The sequence below is a fragment of the Garra rufa genome, chromosome 1 (assembly GCF_049309525.1).
Source record: "Garra rufa chromosome 1, GarRuf1.0, whole genome shotgun sequence".
In the NCBI taxonomy this organism is placed as follows: Eukaryota; Metazoa; Chordata; class Actinopteri; order Cypriniformes; family Cyprinidae; genus Garra; species Garra rufa.
The window spans coordinates 45,846,383-45,854,650 of NC_133361.1; positions in this window are offsets into that span (position 1 = coordinate 45,846,383).

The following is an 8,268-nucleotide window of genomic DNA, read 5'->3' on the forward strand; positions in this document are numbered from 1 at the left end:
TAGTGGGTCAAACAGAAATGCGCGCTGCGTTAATCGCGCGTTAATAAAATTAGTGCCGTTAAAATGAATTTGCGTTAACGCGCGATTAACGCGTTAATTTTGACAGCCCTACAAACAAATAAATAAATATGTTTTTAAAAACTTTTTAAAAATGTTTTTAAATATTTATGTTATTACCATTTGAATATTGACATTTATTTATTTATTTTAAAAAATAGTTTTGGCTTTAATGATTACAATGTTCTCCAGCATGTATTCGTATTTATTTATATATATTTTTAAAAGTTTTATAATCAATGTGAATAGTTATGTAGTTGTTAGTTTGTTTGTTTACTTTCTTCTGTAAACATTTTAAAACATGTTTATTTGCAGGTTTAAATGACATCTTACTAAGTCACTGATTTCCAAAAACATGAGTTATTTCATTTTCTACAGCTACACCTTCATGCATTTCTGCAGTGTCCAGTGTCCCTGCACTAAAAGAGGTAACCACAAAAGCCGACTGTTTAAAGTCAGCTTACACCCCCGCTACTTCACACACAAGCGTTCACTTGAAGAGTTTCACAAGGTTGACACCAAACCGTTTGCTTTAGTTATTAAACGAATGTGCAAACACAGCTTCAATGCAAGTTGTTAAAATGCAATACTGCCAGTAAAAGTAGTTCTCCGAACAGAAACTTATTTAACAGCCTATAGTCTGATCTAGAGGAAATCTGTTTTATTATTTGACTCAATTTTTGTTTAAATATCATACTGCTGCTGCACATATAACCAACTTTTCCATTTTAATATAAAGCTTGAATTTCCAGTAACAACTCAAGTGACAAACCAAGTTTGGAGGTGTAAGGCGAATGACATCATAGTTCACAATCATAAAATCCAAGTTATCTCTCACAGTGATAAGAGTTAAGAGACAACAGAGCGCTCAACTTCCTGTTTCTTAGGTTCATCTGAGAGCAATCAGCTAGGAGCTCACCGCTGTGTGGGAGGAAGCACCAGAGACTACAGAGAAGTCGAACGCAAGAGATCATTTAAAAAAAAAAAAAAAAAAGATGAAACGGTTTGACAGGTAGCAGCATGAGACAGATTTGTCCACATCCTGCTGTTGTGTGCACATTTACAGACGAGCGCACGCACATGCACGCTTTCAGATACACATGCAGCAAAACAGAACTACATTTATTCAAATCACATGGAAGGGAAATGTAAATGTCACAGCAGGTCACACAAAAACCTCTTGTGTTTGCTGTCATGCAATCAGCAGTGTTGTATAAGCTGCCAAACTAAGAATGCAATTAAATCAGACACAAAAGACTCATACAATAGAGGAGGAATATTATTTTGAAACACACATGTACATGCCTGAAAGAAAAAGATTCCAGCGTTTGTCTTTCAACATCAGTTCTTCCATATAAAGCCAAACCATCTACAGTATTATAATGACTAATGCATTATACTTAAAAGCTCATCCACCTCTGAAACAAACAACACAAATCCATTGTGTGTCTCACAGTAGACTTTATTTCTTAATGTTGTAACTTTTAGTCATATTTATCTATGTTTTATTAAACTAATATTCATCTTAACTTAATCTCACAATTACCTTTTCCTTTTAACTGCAAGGCAGACACAGGCTTCTATAAGTGACTCATTGGATGCAGTGTTATGAATATTTCAGAATCCACCTGGCTTAAAGGAACACACCACTTTTTTTTGGAAAGAGGCTCATTCTCCAACTCCCCCCGAGTTAATAAGTTGAGTTTTACCGTTTTGAAATGCAATCTGCTCCTGTTCTGGCGATATCGCTTTTAGCATAGCTTAGCATAGATCATTGAATCCTATTAGACCAATAGCATCGCGCTAAAAAATGACCAACGAGTTTCGATATTTGTCCTATTTAAAACTGGACTCTTCAGTAGTTATATCATGTACTAATACCAGCGGAAAATGTAATGCTGCGATTTTCTAGGCCGATAAGATTAGGAACTACACTCCCATTCTGGCGTAATAGTCAAAGCGATGCTTTTGGCCTCATAGGATTCAATGATCTATGCTAAGCTATGCTAAAAGTGATATCGCCAGAACAGGAGAACGGCTGAATGGATTTCAAAATGGTAAAACTCAACTTATTAACTCAGGGGGAGTTAGAGAATGAGCCTATTTCCAAAAAAAGTGGAGTGTTCCTTTAAGTTCAGACTGGAGATCTTACCTTTGTTTAATCACTTTATTTTTTTTTACGCAGTAACAGTTTATTTATACAACACCAAACGTTTGGGGTTAGTAAAAATAGATTTTTCTCTGTTTTTGAAATAAATGAAAAATTTCATTCGTCTCTCTGGTCAGCCTAGGGTCCGAGACAGTGTTGCCAGATTGGAAATGTCCAAGTATCGTACCAGAAGCTCAAAATTATCGTATTTGTGAGAAAATTATCGTATTTGAGTCAAACGTTCAAAATAAAGATCGGCTATTTATCTAGATGTTACAGCTATTCTCCTTTTCAGCACTCATTTTCTATACCTTATTGTAATGATAAAAACTAATTATCTTACCCGAGTCAAACGTTCAAAATACAGCTATTAATCTAGATGTTACAGCTATTTATCCTTTTCAGCACTCAATTTCTATACTTTATTGTTAAACTAACAAACTCAGTTTTGAAACAACTGACCTAAGTGCAACAGGAACGTTAACTTGTGCTCGTGAGAGAGAGCCATTCTCCACGATGATTGGTTGAGAAGACGTAAGATTGGATGCGTAACACCACGTTCACGTCTCCTCACAATCATGAAGGTAGACGTAGGATCCCCACAACTACATCTTTGAGAATAGAAGCTCTATAATTACAACGACCATGGTGTCACAAAATTCAGAAATTATCGTACATTGTGGTATTATTGATCGTACATCGTACAGAGGTCAAAATTATGGTACAAATACGATAATTATCGTACGTCTGGCAACACTGGTCCGAGATATGCCAAAAAAACAATCGGCGCTATCAACTATAACCACAGATAAACAAACCGTGTTCCAACCAATCAGCGTCAGGGGGTTCGTGTTGTGGACTTTCCTACTGGTGCAGGGATGTGAGGGAGGCGGAGCGAAAGTCCACAAAACCAAACCCCTGACGCTGATTGGTTGGAACAATGTTTGTTTTTGCTGTGGAAAGGTTGGTAGTGCCGATTGTTTTTTTGGCATATCTCGGACCCTAGGCTGACCAGAGAGACGCGTTTTTTTCACAGACAATTTATGGGGCAGGCAGCGAGCGGATCGTGATGAAAGATAAGCTGAATTTTACACTTTATGTTTCAGGCTAGAAATCGCTGATACAACCTTTAAATTGATCTAAAGTGACAGTATACTTCTAGATTGTTACAAAAACATTATATTTCCTGAGAAAATATGTATCACATACATATGCTTTCACAGAAATATTGAGCAGAAATGAATGAAAATGTTACTTAAGCACAAAATCATATAAAAACATTTGAATGCTTTCTGAAGGATCACGTGACACTGAAGACTAGAGCAATGGCTGACACAAATTCAGCTTTGTCATTACATGAAGAAATTACATTTTAATATACACTGCCGCTCAAGTTTGGGATCAGTAAGACTTAACTTCTTGTTTTTTAAAGAAGTTTCTTATGCTCATCAAGGCTGCATTTATTTAATCAAAAATGCAGAAAAAACAGTAATATTGTTAAATGTTATTATAATATAAAATATTTTTTTATTTATTTTAATATACTTTAAAAAATAATTTATTCCTGTGATATGAAGCTGAATTTTCATCAGCTCTTACACTCTTAAAAATAAAGGTGCTTCACCAACGATGCCATCGAAGAACTTTTTTGTCTCAATGGTTCCATAAAGAACCTTTAAAATCTTAAGAACCTTTCTGTTTCACAAAAGGTTCTTTGTGGTGAAAAAAGGTTCTTCAGATTATAAAAAGGTAGGAAAAGAGATGGTTCTTTGTGGAACCAAAAATGGTTCTTCTATGGCATCACTGTGAAGAATATTTTGAAGCACCTTTATTTTTTAAGAGTGTACTCCAATCATAAGTGTCACACGATCTTTCAAAAATCATTCTAATATGCTTATTTCTTATTAGAATTATCAATGTTGGCAACAGCTGTGCTGCCAGGATAACAAGTTTAAAAGAATAGCATTTATTTAAAATATAAATCTGTTCTAACAATGTAAATCTATGCTATCACTTTTTATTAATTTAACACATCCTTGGTGAATAAAAGTATTAATTTCTTAAAAATAAATAAATAAAATGTATTAACCCCAAACTTTTAAACAGTAGTGTATATTGTTAGAAAACTAACAATATACACTAATAAATTAAAAAGTATTAAAAGTATCACAGGTTCCAAAAAAATATTAAGCAACACAACTATTTTCAAATATTAATAATGAATCAGCATATTATGCTGCATTCATACCATGTCATAATTCCGAGATGACATTACGTGACGTTCCATCTGAATTATCAACCCCCCACGTGCTACTGAACTCGTAATTACAACTTGTAAACTCTGAATGTTCTGAGAGTTACGACTTGGACCATTGACAGCTGTACCACGTGACCGCTGCCAGGCTCATTTTGGCGCTACTTAGGCGCTACCTCTGAGTCCAACAACATGGAAAGCTATGAGTAAAATGTCACGTGTTGTCATCTCGGAATTATAGTAATTACAACATGGCGGGGACGTAACATTAGACTTATTTTTGAAGGATCGTGTGACACTGAAGGCTGGAGTGATGATGCTGAAAAATTAGCTTTGCATCACAGGAATAAATTACATTTTAAAATATATTCACATAGAAAACGGTTATTTTAAATTGAAATAATTCGCAAAATTACAATTCTTGATCAAATAAATGCAGCCTTGATGGGCATAAGAAACGTCTTTAAAAAACATTCAAAATCTTACTGATCCAAAACTTTTGAGCGGTAGTGTATATAAAAATAGAAAACAGTTCTTTTAAAGGAGACCTTTTATGTTTCTTTATACAAGATGTTATATAAGTCTCAAATGTCCCTAGAATGTGTCTGTAAAGTTTCAGCTCAAAATACCTCACAAATAATTTATTATATCATTTTGAAAATGCCTATTTTGAAAGCAGAAACACACTGTTTTCATGCATGTCTCTTTAAATTTAAATGAGCTACTGCTCCCCGTCCCCTTTTCCAGAATAGATTTGTGCCTTTACAGCTCGTACCTCAGATACTCTGCTAAAAACATCGATTTGGTTTTGATTATCATGTCTAATGTGTTGAAATCATGCGCATATCTGATATAGGGTTTTCTGAATGCACACATCCGATGCATGGACACAGAAAGCAGCTGTCACACGGCATGTGAGTACTAAACTAAGTTCTCTTTCATGTCTTATTGCACTTAAACGGTCAAATACACACACGTTTATGTTAAAAACACACATGAGTTACAAAACAGTGGTTTATGTCTGTGAAGGTAAACAGCTGGGAAAGAAATCACATGTTTATATTAGATCTGTGTGGCAGCAGTGTAATATACAGTAAATAAATCAATAAATCCACTGCTTTCTTGTCTCCTCTGCAGGCTGGGACTCTAAATACTGTTCTGTGTTCATCTGTGCAGTCAACAACAGAACAGTTAGCATGCTTTGCACGAACTTTTGCCATGGCGTTAAAATTGATAAACTGCTGTCGCTTGTGAAAGCAAAATGGCGGTGCAGCATGTGGAAATGTGCAGATTAAGGGGCCTTCCAACGTAACGGCTCGTTTTTTCACATTCTTGCAGAGAAAAGCTTACCAAAACAAAGTTACTAGGTTGTCTTTTTTCATGTTTTCTGGGTTGGTAGATGCACCGGGGACCCGCTTATAGCACTTAATCATGGAAGAAGTTATATTTTCATGATATGTCAGCTTTAAATTGTAATAATATTACTGTTTACTGTATTTTGGATCAATTAAAAGCAACCTTGGTGAGCATGAGAGACTTCTATTAAAAACACAAGTAATTACAAACCTTTGAAAGGCAGATTTAAAGCTATGAATAGGTTGTAGCCAAAAAGGTTGTTCCCACAATATTAAAAGTGACATTAGACTTTTAAAGCTCAGGCAAAAAAGAATTAAAAGGGCTCACATGATTGCTGGGGTAAAAGAGGCTGCCAGGGAACTCCAAATTTTCCGGACAGGGTTTGTGGTTTGGTGGGAGCAGTACTTCCAACATTTGGAGTTTAGATTTCTGAATTAGTTAAGCTGTAAAAAATGTGATTAAATGTAGTGTAGTAAAATTTTGTGAGGCATGGGCATGCATGGAAAGTCTGAAAAATGACTGTTCACATAACAAGTTACAATACAGGCAGTCATTGACATTATACAGACTTTCTGGAATGACTTGAAATGTGAAGTAATCATTTGTTTAGCTGAATAACTTTCAGCTAACTTTCACTTTCAAGTTCAGTGTGGACACAATAGCAAAATCCTTGAAAATCCTATTGGATCTGTGTTCCACCTCACACAGAAGTATTTGTATTCGAGTGTGTGTAAGTGTGTGTGTGCTGTGTGCATAACACAACTCCCCGCACAGCGGACGGATTTCCGCATCTCTGTCAGGAATTTCCTAGATTTCCTGTGCAGACTCTGACAGGGAGCTAAACAGTGCTCCCTTGCTCTGCGTCTGCTCCTAAGGGCCTCGTCTGAAATCGAGAGAGGGAAAACCTTCAAGTATAATGTTCCTTCAGCTTAAAACCTCATTTGTAAAGGCATCCAACCAGACGGCAGGGTTCAAAGGTAATGGCTCCACATAAACGGGCCCACATATGAAAAAAAATCATCAGGGGTTTCCCCAAAGAGAAATACACTTTAAGAATATAACAGTTGTCTGCATTTAAAAAGAGTCGTAAAACACTCGAATTGTGACTCTGAGTGTGTGTTTCTGCCTCACAAACAACTGGGCTTTTTGGGAGCTTTTTGAAGACTCAAATAATATATCTCTCTTTTTCCCTCCTTTTCCCATCTCTCCCATAGTTTTCCTGCCTACAAACACACAAACTAATAAATAGACTCTAAAGTTTTATTTCAGAATGCAAATTTTACATTGGACAACAAGTGATAACTCGGCAGTAAAAAAAATGTTTATCTTTAAAAAAGCACAAAAAAATCCTTAGAAGTTTACATACACCTTGCAGAATCTGCAAAATGTTAATTATTTTATTAAAATAAGAGGGATCACACAAAATGCATGCTATTTTTTTATTTAGTACTGACCTTAATAAGATATTTCACATAAAAATGTTCACATATAGTCCACAAGAGAAAACAATAGTTGAATTTATAAAAATGACCCCGTTCAAAAGTTTACACACACTTGAGTCTTAATACTGTGTCGTTACCTGAATGATCCACAGCTGTGTTGTTTTAATTGTTCATGAGTCCCAGTTAAACTGCCAGCTGTTCTTCAGAAAAATCCTTCAGGTCCCACGATTTCTTTGGTTTTTCAACATTTTTGTGTATTTGAACCCTTTCCAACAATGACTGTTTGATTTTGAGATCCATCTTTTCACAATGAGAACAAATGAGGGACTAATGTGCAACTATTAGAGAAGGTTCAAACACTCACTGATGCTCCAGAAGGAAAAACGATGCATTAAGAGCTGGGGGTGAAAACTTTTGAACAGAATGAAGATGTGTACATTTTTCTTGTTTTGCCTATATATACATATTTTTTCATTTAGTGCTGCCCTTCAGAAGCTACAGCAGATACTTTTGCAGATGTTTTTTTTTTTTTTTGCAGCAGATGTTTCCCAGAAGACAACAACTATCACTAATCCAAAAAAAAAAACACACACAGCTGTGGATAATTCAAGAAACAACACAGTATTAAGAAGCAAGTGTATGTAAACTTATGAACAGTTTTTTTTATTTTTTTACAAATTCAACTATGTGAACGTCTTTTATGTGAAATGTCTTATTCAGGTCAGCACTAAAGAAAAAATAACATGCATTTTGCATGATCCCTCTTATTTTGGTAAAATAATTAACTTTTAGCAAGGTGTATGCAAACTTCTGGTTTCAACTGTATATACATAAGCCAAAATATGCTATTTTTAAACAAATCCTCAACAAAACATGTTTAATAGAGACCTATTTCTCACAAATGCCTATAACTGTCTGTCTCTAAGAAATTGTAATGCTGATGTGTGTGTGTGCTTCACCGGCCTATAACGATGTCAGGATTTCCAGGCAGTCATTTACGCTGATATGCT